Raw genomic sequence first — 13,359 nt, 5'->3', positions numbered from 1 at the left:
CCTTAAACAAAGAACATTTAAAATGAAAATATTCTGAAAGGTGCCTGCTCAGTGGTTAAATTTTCCCTTTGTTTCAATGTCAATACTTCAGATTTTTGGATAGGGCGGATTAACATGTATCATGCATACTGTTTGTGCTATCGGAAATAGCGAACAAAAAGATCAAAGCTTTTCTGCTCTTGTTAGCGTGGATCCAAACATACGACCATTGTTTATGGGGTTTTCTAGAACGATGAATCATTTTGAAAGTAAAAAGAGACGAAATATCATTAGTGATTCCGCCATACAAATTCTTTGTTCCTTCATTTTTCATGCTGTTATCAACGTAAATTTATAAAATAAATAATGTTTAAAATAAATGTAATTTATCTATACAGATCATTACAACACCAGAAAAAAAACTGCCAGTTTTTACGTCAATGCTTTACAGTCACGATATACAAGGAAACACCTTCAATATCGATCCCAGTGGAGTACTTCATACAGAAATAGCGCCTCGCTATCCTCAACTGGACATGTATGTCGGTTCCGTGAAACAAATATGTCTATGATAACCTTTATCCTAGTCGTCATCTTCGATGTGTTCGTTCCGCGTTCCGCTTCCATTTTCCATATGAGCTCGGTGCTACTCTTTATAACGACAGGATTGTCTCCCGGTAGACTTTCGTTCAATGAAAATGATTTCAAAATTGAATGTTTAATGTTAAATTCTGGTGCCACAATGGTTTCAATAAAGCTGATGATAATTTAGGTGCAAAACTGATACCGTTTGGAAAAAACATAACATACGATTTGAAAGGATGATAGGGACATAAGTGCTTTGTTTTAGTGTTGTTTTTTAAAAACTTTTTTGGTAAGTATTATGTTCAACTGGACTTGTAGTATGATGTGATGTATTTCGGTCTCTAGTGCCGTTTCTGAGTTTTACAAATGTAAAATTTATCATGAAGGGGGTTTGGTATATAGTAAATATTGACACACAAAGTATCATTGTTGTATGGTCAGTCGAGTGAGACAAATGTCTATTCGGAACCAATCCTTCTCCAATTATCAAGGTGAAATTTTAATCCCAAGAAACATGTCACATATATATATATAGCCTGTTGGAATATTGCTAGTCACACGCAAGGAGGGAACCAATTGCGCATCCTCGGATCTTTCCGGCAAACACGAAGATGCCCGACTATCTTCGAGGCTAGTTGAAACAACATTACTCATTTCCGGTTATACATTGGAATGAAAACGCGCTTGAAATTAAATGCGTCAGTTCAAAACAAAACTGATATCTGCAATTTTTTTTACTGATATCGTAAAATGAAATATTACTTTACTTCCTGAAAAACTTAATACTGTTTTAAATAATAAATGTTGACAGTTTTGAGAATTGAAAATATCAATCTTATCCGCTCCACTCGTGTCTGTCTTTCTCATCATCATATACATTATCCTTTTTGATTGTACAAAAGACACAAAAGACATCAGCACACTTCTATACAAATTAAAATTAGATCACAGTAGGGTCAATCGATAAAGTAAACTCAATACTACAGGTTGTTTTAGGATATTTGATCACTCGACAGTAATGTTGAGGCTATTGGGGATTTATCTCAGGTAGACATACTTGTGATCACGATGAGTATTTTGTCTTTAGTCGTCAAAATAATAATAATAACTGAAAATATTAAAATTTAAATACTTAACACTAAGGGTTGATAACTTTACAGTGATCACATGCCCTTTCAAAAGGAACCAAGCCTAGCTTAAAACAAGATTTCCTTTCAAAGTTGGATTTCTAAGTAACACTAATTAACATGTTTGTCGACAGTTTCGAGAGAGAGCGTTTAGTATCCGTGGGAAAAACCCGTCATACTGTCTGCAATTACAAGTTTGGCTTTGAAGAATTCTAAAATAAAACAAAACAAAAAATTGTAAAGTGCAGCGTGCGTTTTCCTACATCTTTAATTAATACATGTATGTGCACATTTTACGTGCTAATCGAGTCATAAACAGCGGTTCAAACTGCATATATAATCATTTCTCTGTTGTTTTCAAAAGGGAAATATGCATTATGTATTGCTGAGTTCATTAAAATCTATTATATTTCTAAAATCTCTTATTTCAATAAATTTATTTCTATCAAATCTTTTATGATACACAAACAAATAATTAACTGTGAATGTCGCCTTTGAATTAAGAAACAACCGATTAACATTGAGGATAATGTAGTTGTTGATGCTCTTGTGATTTACCTAATGGTTATTTGTGTGGTAAGCTTTATATAGGTAGAGCAAACACATACAACAATCGCTATGATTCTCGATGGACACACCAATGCAATTTTTGAGTATGTAATACCGCAATGTCATCAAATTTTTCGTGAAACATTTCTACAAAGTATGAGGAAAACGACGTCGCCGATTTAAAGATCACTATTTTAGAAGCGTTACATTTCTTGAATTGATAAATAGATTCCGCGACTTTGTGTCCCTACAAACAGCTGTTCAATATTTCATTTTAAGTATGAGGAAACGACGTTGTCAATTTAAAGATTACTATTTTTCTTGAATTGATAAATAGATTCTGCGATTGTTTTGTCCCTAGCATTAGCAAAAGAAGCCGAAACAGCTGTTCAATATTTTGTTTTAGGTATGAGAAAACGACGTCGCCGATTTAAAGATCACTATTTTAGGAGCATTACATTTCTTGAATTGATAAATAGATTCCGCGACTTTGTGTCCTCAGTAAAAGACGCCGGAACAGCTGTTCAATATTTTGTTTAAAGTAGTACGATACCAAAATTTTGTAATAAAAGACTGTATTGACTTGTTAGTCTTTATGTAATCGTTCGGGATCAGGCGATGTACAAGCACATCTCCGACAAACAGCTTACTTTGAAAAAAATTACAATCGAGCCGTTGTCTCAAACTCGTATAACCTGAAGACCCCATTTGATTTGAAGCATTTCGTCGGTTCCTGCAAGCTTTACACAAGAGCAACAAACAAACATTCGAACTCACGTAGATAGAATACTCGGTTATCTCGATTTTTTCAGTGTCCATCCAAGTTCGAGATAACGAGGTTCGACTGTATATGACAGGAAACAACACGCAGAAACCGATAGATTGAATATGCTAGTCTGGCCAAACCCCGAAGGTTAGATCATTGAACTGTGTTAATAGGAGCACTATATTGTAACCAAGGCCCCAAAATTAACCCCCTATTTCCTGCTAACGCATTCCAAATTCATCGGCTGACACGTAAAGTGTCCGAACTTTTCAGACATCGAACATTGATTGGTAGGCAAAGTACAAATGAACCTTAACGACTTGAGTCCATGTAGCGATATTTTTATACAAAGCCAGACTACCGTAGTGGAGTGCGACATATTTATCAAAGCCTACATAACATTTCTGATTTAATGTTATCCAAAAGGGAAAGACCGACAGCCTCATTTGGGTGAACGCTCAACTCAAATGCCAAGCATGAGTTAGCGGCGAGATAGACTTTAGGAAGAAAACATTTTTTGGGAGAATAATAATACTGATAATCGCCAAAAGGAAAGGGGCGGAATTTGCGATTGTCTGTGATAAAACGTGATTTTTTTTCAGTCTTACGACGAAGACCTTCTTAAAATATACGTCTGCAGGAATAAATGGACAAAATCCTATTCACGCCAATGGTATTTCTATGATTTTGCATGCAATGGATATTCATGAAATCACTTTTAACTAACAAAACTATATTTGAAATTCTCGTTATCTATTCCTTTCTGCGATATAAAGCTTGACGTATTTGATGCTCGTTAGTTTGACTGATGGTTCCGTTGTTGTATACCTTGTTCTCATTTGTAAACATTACTGATTTTCATTGACCCAAGTTTTACATGTCGGGTGTCGTCGATGAAGCAGATGACGCTTACTCTTCCGGGACACCTGATCTTACTCTTCTTGAACTTTGTCATGAGTCTCCGTGTAAATCTTTCTTTTGTTCATATTTTGCCCAGTTTTATTGAATTTGAGTTTGAAATAAGATTATGTTGTCATATTATGGTATTCTCTTGTTGTTTTTCTTGTAATTCAAAAGCATTTTGCAAAACAGGTGGAGAGCACGTTGAACTTCAAATTAAGTATACGAGACAGTATAGTCTATTAATGAATTCAGTTGCATCATACAGCCTGCTTCGTCCTTCTAGGACTCGTCTGTGATACTACATCACACAGCCAATTTCTTCTTTCTAGGACTCGTCTGTGATACTACATCATTTAGTCTGTTTCGTCCTTCTAGAACTCGTCAGTAATGCTACATTACACAGCCTGTTTCGTCCTTCTAGGACTCATCAGTGATGCTACATCATTTAGTCTGTTTCGTCCTTCTAGGACTCGCTAGTGACGCTACATCACATAACTGTTTCATCCTATTAGGACTCGTCAGTGATGCTAGGGACCTACGGTGTCGAAAACGAGAAGAAAGATTAGAAAATTCCGAATCGGTCGACACAAGTGTGTATCTGGGGTCATAAATATGCATAAGAACTGGACTGCTGCTCATTTGCATGTCGTAAGCTGCCATCGTCACGTGACAGACGGTCTAAGGATAGTGTTATGTGAATTTTAACGATGTATTAAATAAAGAGTTCTGTGGAGATCACAACATTTCGTGAGAGAGCCTTGCTAAGCATCTGAAGGATTACAGCGTCACACTTGCATACCACGGGTTCACACCGACGAGACACGGTCTGCGTGTACAGTTACTTAGAGTGCAGGAAACAAAACCCAAACTTACACACGCACTGAGGAGATTCCGAGGTCAAACGATTGAAGGTTTAAATAAAAGTATACATGTGTGCAAAAACACAAATTGTTTAGCTTTCTAATAATGTTTTATACCATTTTGCGTAATAGATTCGACAACAGTTTATAAAATTACTCTAATTTAGGATGATATCCGTGTTTTGAAACGAAGCTGATGGAAACAACATTCGCTAAAACCCTTGTCAGTGATACCACAAAGACTCATATCACCAATCCCGAAACGCGCAGCAGTGTTAAATCTGTTGATGTCATGTAGGTTTAGAGTAGTTACCAAGAGGGTAAGATCTCGAGATATCATTCTGAATAGTAAGTGTGAAAACGTTGACAAATACAAGGGAATGTATGTGACAAGAGGAGAGCGGAATGGACAGCTAATCGATATATCTCAGCACTCTCCATCCGAAGAAATAATATTTGTAATTTATCAGTTTTAACGCCAATGTATTACAGCTGACCAATAAACAAGAAGTTATCAACGCATTTGTTGAAAATCTCGATAAAAAGCATATGTATTAGAAGCTCCGATAACCATTTATGCTCATTAATAGGGACCAAATTTCAAACTTGTTCAAAGTTGCTAGTTAATGGTGCAAAATAGGAAAATATAATCCCATTATAAAAAACAGGTAGTAATAAATACAGAAAAACATAACAAAATAGTCAACTCAAAATAGCACGGGACTAATTAATAACTTTACCAAATCCCTCACTTTTGACACAAACATATTTTTGCTTATATACTTTGAAAATGTTATAAACAAAAATTTTCCATTTGTATACAATAAATATTTGCATTCGATATGTAAAATATGCAAAAATCTTGATGATGAAGTAGCTGTGCTATTGAATTCTATACTAAGTTGCCTTATACAGGTTGATGGATGGTGGAGATGAATAAGACTATGTTTAATGTCAGAAAATGCAATAAAGCAATATCGATTTTATTTATCTATCTATTTATTTATTTTCGGTAGGATAAGTTCAGTGACATTTTTGAGGCCCTGCGAATAAACCGGAGTCACTGCTATCTGTACGATGCTGCGCTTTCACCTGTATCTCTTTAATCATAATTTAGGGTGTAGAAAATACCATTTAAACATAACGTAACTTTGTCACCACGCACGAGGGAAAAGACAATATATAAATGTCGGACTTATCTCTGCAACAGTGTGAACGAATATATTTCTATTTTCTTATATTTGCTGCACGTTAATATTTATTTTCATGTAATTTTTAGACACATTCTCGTGACGCATACCGATGTTTTCGTTTGAAGTGATGTTTTGGGAGTACTGATAACATACGTTCTAATCACCAAAAGCACGATAGCAGACGTAAAAACACGAATATACCGATAGGTTTCAAAATAAAAGTTAAAACAAATAAAAAATCTATGACGTGTATTTGAAACTTCAATACATGTCGCCCTTGTGTTGTGAGATATTATCAAATATATTGTTATCCAAAAGTTTGCAGGATACGATTTCCCCTCTGTTCTGCAAAAATAGGATGACGGCAAATGGCTGGATGCACTTTAGATAAGGGTGTAGGGTTTATTTATCGCGGACGAAACACTCATATTAAATTTTCTACAGAACAAAACGCATGTAAACGTAAATCTTAAAGATAGAACGCCCCGTCAGCTAGCTGATCTATAATGTATTAAATGCGTTGTATCATTAGATTCAACAAGATTAAATGTTGATATAATTTGTGTTGATTTCAAATTGTGAAACAAAGCAGCGTTTTTATTTCCGATGAATACATTGAATTATCGTAACATCCTAAAAGTTTCAACTGCATAATGTCTTCTTCAATCGTTTTATGTTCTATATAACAAATTTGCCCGTCAGTCAGTGTTAGAGAATCGCGTGTGTTGATTTCAAACATTTTGACATCGCTTGTCGACAGAAATAGACATTTAGAGCCGAATCACGCTATCCAGTGCACGCGAGAGTGTTCTACCACGGCTTTGAAAATTTGAACATCACAATTATTTCGGATCCAGTGGGGCTGTTGGTGTCAGTCCTTCTTCTTTTCATTGTAAATACATCAGTTTTGCTGTGACGTGCAATAACTTAATGAAGATAAGCGATGTTGATAGAACTAAACTCGAAAGACAGAATCATCCGCGTAATTTCTCGTTGACAAGATAAACATCCTAACAAAGGAATATATCTATTTTGTCGATGTTTATTACATAGATAACACGTGTTGTCTTTCGTGCCTGAAAAGTATTTTTAACGGTGTCACAAGCGACAAAATTTCTATCTTGCTGCTTGCTCGTTTTCATCACGTAAAACAGAGCAAGAATTAATTACATGTTACGATACTATTTGCAATCTAATAAAATCCCTAAAGTGCATCGGGAAAAATTTGAATAATGGAAAAATTGATTCTCAATTCATTCGGCCAAATAGTGAAGATGTAAACTACAAGATGAATCCAGCATACAATTTGATATACAAATCAATGAAATGCGAAAATATGGATGTAGATAAAACGAAAGTTTTGGTGTTTGACCCTTATCAAACTTAAGACAGGTATAAGTTTTAAAGTATTGTTTAAGGAAGTAATGGAATATGTGTTATGTGCTTAAATCTTACTTATATAGATATACACTGTTTTAGAATTCTAAATATAGATTATTTAAATGAAGTTAAAGACAGGGTTCTGTAAACAGTCTTTATAACATTATAACATAATTTTAGATATTTGGAAATGAATACGCGACAAAAGTATATATATATATATATATATATATATAATCAAGATTAAAAATAAACATGGTTACTTTTATATTTAGTAGTAAGACATTCAAATTCAAAACGTTCATAGTTTACCATTTTAGTCTATACCGACTTTCAAGGTCTATACATTTGATTAAAGATCTCTAACAGAATTTGAAATGATGCAGATCATATACAGATAATAAAGAATTGACATACGAGTCAATCATTTTATGAATATTGCTATAATGTTTGTCTGATGGTTGCACAATGTACAGTAACTTAAAAGCATTTGTATCAGCCACATAAACATTTTGTTCCTCAAAGCTATTTAAATTTAAATAGAAATTTATCATTCATCATCGCTTATTTATTATTTACCCTATAGGGATATTTAAAACATTCTTACGTTCGGCATCAGTAAATTCAATGATTTAGTAATATAGGGGAATGACAGAAAATACATCAAGTTGTGTTGAGGCACTAAGTGTAAGGTTTGACAGTGTTTTCAGTATATCATTTTTACTGATATCCTAAACACTTGGATAGCAGATGACTGAAAAATGTATTATTTACTTGATTTTTTTCAAAAAATGAAAAGAATACCATTATGTTCTCATGCACTAAATTGATAAAAAAATGTTCAAGGGTTATTTTTACCAATTCTGTGTTTGTGTGTGTTTTGTTTGCCAGCTTATTTCTTATAAAGACAGCATTCAGGATAGATAGAAAGGTATGTAGGTCATTGCAAAAAATAACCACATTATAAGGTCATGACCTTTATACTACACTTCATAAGATCATGACCTTTATACTACACATTAAAAGGTCATGACCTTTATACTACACATTATAAGGTCATGACCTTTATACTACACTTTAAAAGGTCATGACCTGTATACTACACATTTTAAGGTCATGACCTTTATGCTACATATTTTAAGGTCATGACCTTTATGCTACACATTATAAGGTCATGACCTTTATACTACACATTAAAAGGTCATGACCTTTATGCTTCACATTTTAAGGTCATGACCTTTATGCTACATATTATAAGGTCATGACCTTTATGCTACACATTATAAGGTCGTGACCTTTATACTACACATTAAAAGGTCATGACCTTTATGCTACACACTATAAGGTCACGACCTGTATGTTTTATATGATAGCCTATATGTTACAGCTTTAAACTTGACCTGGATATATCGATAACTGGGCCATACCGTCTTGACTGGCAGTTTGAACTCATGGACATCAATTATAGAACTATAAATGCCATTAATACAGACTGTGGCATGATCCGGTCAGAAGACAGTATCAGAAAACGTCTTCTCTTCGGCTGACTTTAGAAAGTAAATAAAAAAAATGTTGTTATGGACAGCCATCCGATGGTATAGGGGAAAATTAACGAAAGACTGCAGAGAAAACGAGACAATGCCAAAACAGAGGACAAAAAAGTTCTGAAAAAAAAATTGTCGAGGTCTTCATATTTTGGAGGATCTTAAAGCCGGGATTGGTTAGTTTCACGTCCCAGTAGCTCAATTCGGTAATGTACAGATCATCCGGTACCACTCAGTATGGAACAGGACACGCGGAGGTAATGCCAATCACTTAGCATATAAACTAAAAGCCTTAATATTTATCGGAAGCTTAACACAAGTAACATGTCTAGATCATAGAAACATACTTGGCAAAGGCTACAAATGATTCAATCGGTCAAATCGCATCACAAGGCTCTTAGACGTCAACAACCGGAAGTTCACAAGTAAATGACCAACTTCGGGGAAAAGCAGACATTTGTCTAAATCTGTCCACATTATTGAAATTGTCATAAAACTAGATATCACAAGCAGATTTACTTCATGCTTCAAATGAAAACTATTAATTACCAATGCTGCGCTAGAGAACTTTGTATCATTCTATACTATGTGATTTCCGTAAGATTTCATTGACATCGAAATTAAATTACACATAGAGATTGAATGAGTTTAAAGTTATGTATTTCACGAAACTGCTAACCAAACACACTATATCAAAAATCTAATGCTGTTTTAGTATATTCGTATGTTGTGTTTTACTTTAGAAAATACACCACATTCATCCGGGTGAATTTTATACAATAGCATAGAAATGTAAGGGAATTTTAAGTTACACTATTTTATCAGATTCGTTAAGAACAAAACGCACTTATTCCCCAGACCATTAGATACTACAAATTTCTATGAAGCATATAAATAACCACCAATCAGATACAGGGATAAAGTTTATCAGAGCTCTGACGTCATTTGATAGAGCAATTTCAGAGAATATTGATATGTCTTTGCATTGAAAAAAAATCTGAAACGAAATTCGATAAATACGACACAAAAATTAAATAATTTACAACCCCATCGAGAATATCGAAACAAAACAAAAAATTATCCATTGTTTGAAAATTGTATTTTGATACCGAATCACAGGAGAATTCGAATGGATGACAAAAAAACGATATTGAAGAATCGTCATTAATTGTTACCATACAGTAATTAGACGCTAATTTCACATTATACTTCCAGCTGAATGAAAAGTATCCGTTATCGTTCCTCACGAGAGAGTACGAGACTGGAAGTGGAGAGTAATACAATCGTTAAGTAACATGCATCGGGGAATCAAGAGTCATATATTTTAAATTACGAAACGTGTTGCTGAAGTCTTATATTCCTTGCAAATGTTTATTGAACTTGTCTCAAATATGCTCTCTTTCTTTGAATAAAAAACCCCATGAAATTTCAGAACTAACATTTTTTTTAATTGAAAACTTTTGTTCAATAGTGTATTTAAAAGTTTTCGTTTTCATCCATTATACGAAATGGGTTATATTACGTAATAAAACAAAATGTCTCCTTTTCCTCTTATTTTCAATTATATGAAACTGGTTATATTACGCAATAAAACAAAATATTTTTCTTTTTTCTCTTATTGTACATTGAATTGAAAGCAAAGTAGTTGTAAACAAAAAAGCATATTCAACCTTTCAATGTCGATTTCAAATAACGACGAGTTTAGATCATCCGGCACCAAGAAAGGGGAACGATATCAAATAGCAGGAACTGTGGGAAATACTAAAATAAAAAGAAAGACAGCAACCTGAACTGGGGATACCCAAAACCACATCAAGAGACAACAACGACAAGTAAGGAAACGCCAAAACAAAAGGAAAGACAGCAAGAAGAACCGAAAAGATGAAGATAGGAATAGTAGAAGGAAGAGCAGCAACAGGAAGTAAGGAGACACCAAGACAAAAGGAAAGACAACAGCAGGAACTTAGGAGGCACCAAAACAAAAGGAAAGACAACAGCAGGAACTGAGGAAACACCAAAACAAAAGGAAAGACTACACGAAGAACTAAGGAGACTCAAAACCACAAGGAAGAGCTAAAACAGAAGTAAAGAGACAACAAACGAAAAGGAAAGACATAAACAGGAACTGTGGCGACAATAAACGAAAAGGAAAGACAACAGCAGGAACTGAGGAGACAATAAAATAACAAGGAACTGATGGAAAAAAACAAAAGGAAAGATACAAATAGCAACAAAATGAAACACAAGGTAGCAACAGGAACTTAGAACAAAAATATTATCACGTGAAATGAAAACCTCAGGTAATATAAATCATATTTCGACCATACAACATAAAACACAGTACAATTGAATCGGATCCGGAATCAAATTTGTAGTAAATCCGTTTTCTGTTTTCTTAATATAAATTATATTTCCATATATACCGTCATTACAGTTATTTACTCGAGTGAAAAAAAGGTGAGGGATGTTGGGATCGGGGTCACGCTGTTGAAATTAGGTAATTAGCTGAGTTTATCGCGGGCTTCACAGTATGTGTTATTTTAGGTGCCTACGTTACTGAACAACATGCGGGAGATCCGTCGCATACCCTTTAGAGCAATCACGATAGCGTGTCTGACCCAAGGACATAATACCCACAACACAGAGAGGTATGTTTCTTAGTTTCCCGTGAAATACAAACCGTCAAATGTAAGAAGCTTCGAACCACGTACCACGGATCCTCAACTGCGGATACATAACATTACTCTCTAACCGACTGAGCGATCGTGGCCCCTGTGAGATATTCAAGTACACGTGAACTTATGTTGGGTAATGTTGTTATCTCTAAATTAAATTTAACACGTCCTTTTGATACTTTACGCGGCGTTGACATGTCAGTTTTGAGTTTATTGTAACCAGTGATAACTTTATTGAAAGTCATTCACGTCAGAAAGCATTTTAAAACTACTTTCATTTCAAACGTTATCGATATAACATGTCCGTCTATTTTTTGTTGTTGTTGGGTTTTTTTTAAGAAAATCCTTTGCAGTGACGTGTGTCAAACCATTAATATCTATTTTTATTATTATTATAACTTTTTCTCTTTTTTTAATTCGAAATTTCGTAAAAACACTTACAACATGTATCAAATATCAGTTAATAATTGAAATTTCATCTGAGTTATAATTTTAAAATCAGTATGTGGGGAATTTGAAAGTCTTTTTGCACTGTTTTCAAGACAAATATCTATACACATATTTCTCGAGACGTTTTATTACCCGAAATCTCACAATTAAATTCACACTAACTTCTCCGTGATGCTTTCATGTGACTTTGCACTTGACAAACAAATCAGGAAAGGAGAATGAGATTTTCTCTAAGATTTCTCTGCTGTTAACGGGAACATATATTTATTGAATAAGCGATGACCTTGTGAAATAGCTTTGTCCTTGTAAAGCTTCGTCGACCTATTTACAGTACGATAGAAATCAGCTCTTTTCACATTTGGTTATCCTACATGAGAAATCATCGTATGTGGCCTTTGATTGGAATTGAATTTTAGAGTGCACTAAAATGACCTCCTGAACAATAAGAGATTGATACAATACAGTAGATACAACGCTAGAGACAGAGGCAATACACAGTCTCGTGGGATTTCACAGACGTTCGAGAACTCAATAGAAAAATCGTTTCGGAGAATAACATAATGGCATTTTTCACTGCCTTGTTAAAAGAAAGATCGGTTGGTTTGTAGATTTCTGTCTGCATTGCTGAATCAATGGAACAGATTTTTACTGTAGTTTTGTGAATTTTCGTGGTGATATTATTTTCCCAAATAAATCTTTGGTTCAAACTTTAGTTTAAAACTTATTTTAGGGCGTTTTGGCGCTGAAAGTATTGCGCAAAAATACGACTGCGGTGATTGTTTTTGAGTTAACAAAATTTATTGTTTATAAACAAAGGGATTAGACACGAGTCAGATTAACACATTAAACCCTCTCCTAAATGAACACATTCAGAAATATTTTACACTAGGATTACGTGAAAACAACAAAATATGTAAAGTACGGATGAAAAGTGAATATTACAAAAAGAGATGAAAGGAGAAGATAATAGGAGATATGGTGCTAGAGATAAATAGGTGAGATAGGGACAGGAAAGATGTAGAACATAGATACGTTGTACATGTATTGAATGATATATAGACATATATAAAAATAAAATATAAAAATATATATATACGGTTGTCCAACACTTTCTCTGTTCATCTATTCCGTCCAGTGTCTATATCAACTCCAGTTTCTCTGTGTTGTTTATAGAACAATTATTGCGATAGTTTTAATTAAACATTGAGCTAATTGGCCAAAAACGAGGATGTGCTAGAATTTCATTGCGCCAAAATACGTAAGTTTACAGTATTTTGCAAATTAACACTATTATACAGTTCTGTCTCCAAAACTTATTTAACAGTGTTCACTTGTCTTCCATGTACTG

Source organism: Ylistrum balloti, unplaced genomic scaffold (genome assembly GCF_031769215.1).
Source record: "Ylistrum balloti isolate Yb309-2 unplaced genomic scaffold, AGI_CSIRO_Ybal_v1 Utg372338, whole genome shotgun sequence".
Lineage (NCBI taxonomy): Eukaryota > Metazoa > Mollusca > Bivalvia > Pectinida > Pectinidae > Ylistrum > Ylistrum balloti.
The sequence above is the reverse complement of the archived record's forward strand: the minus strand, read 5'-3'. Positions refer to the sequence as shown.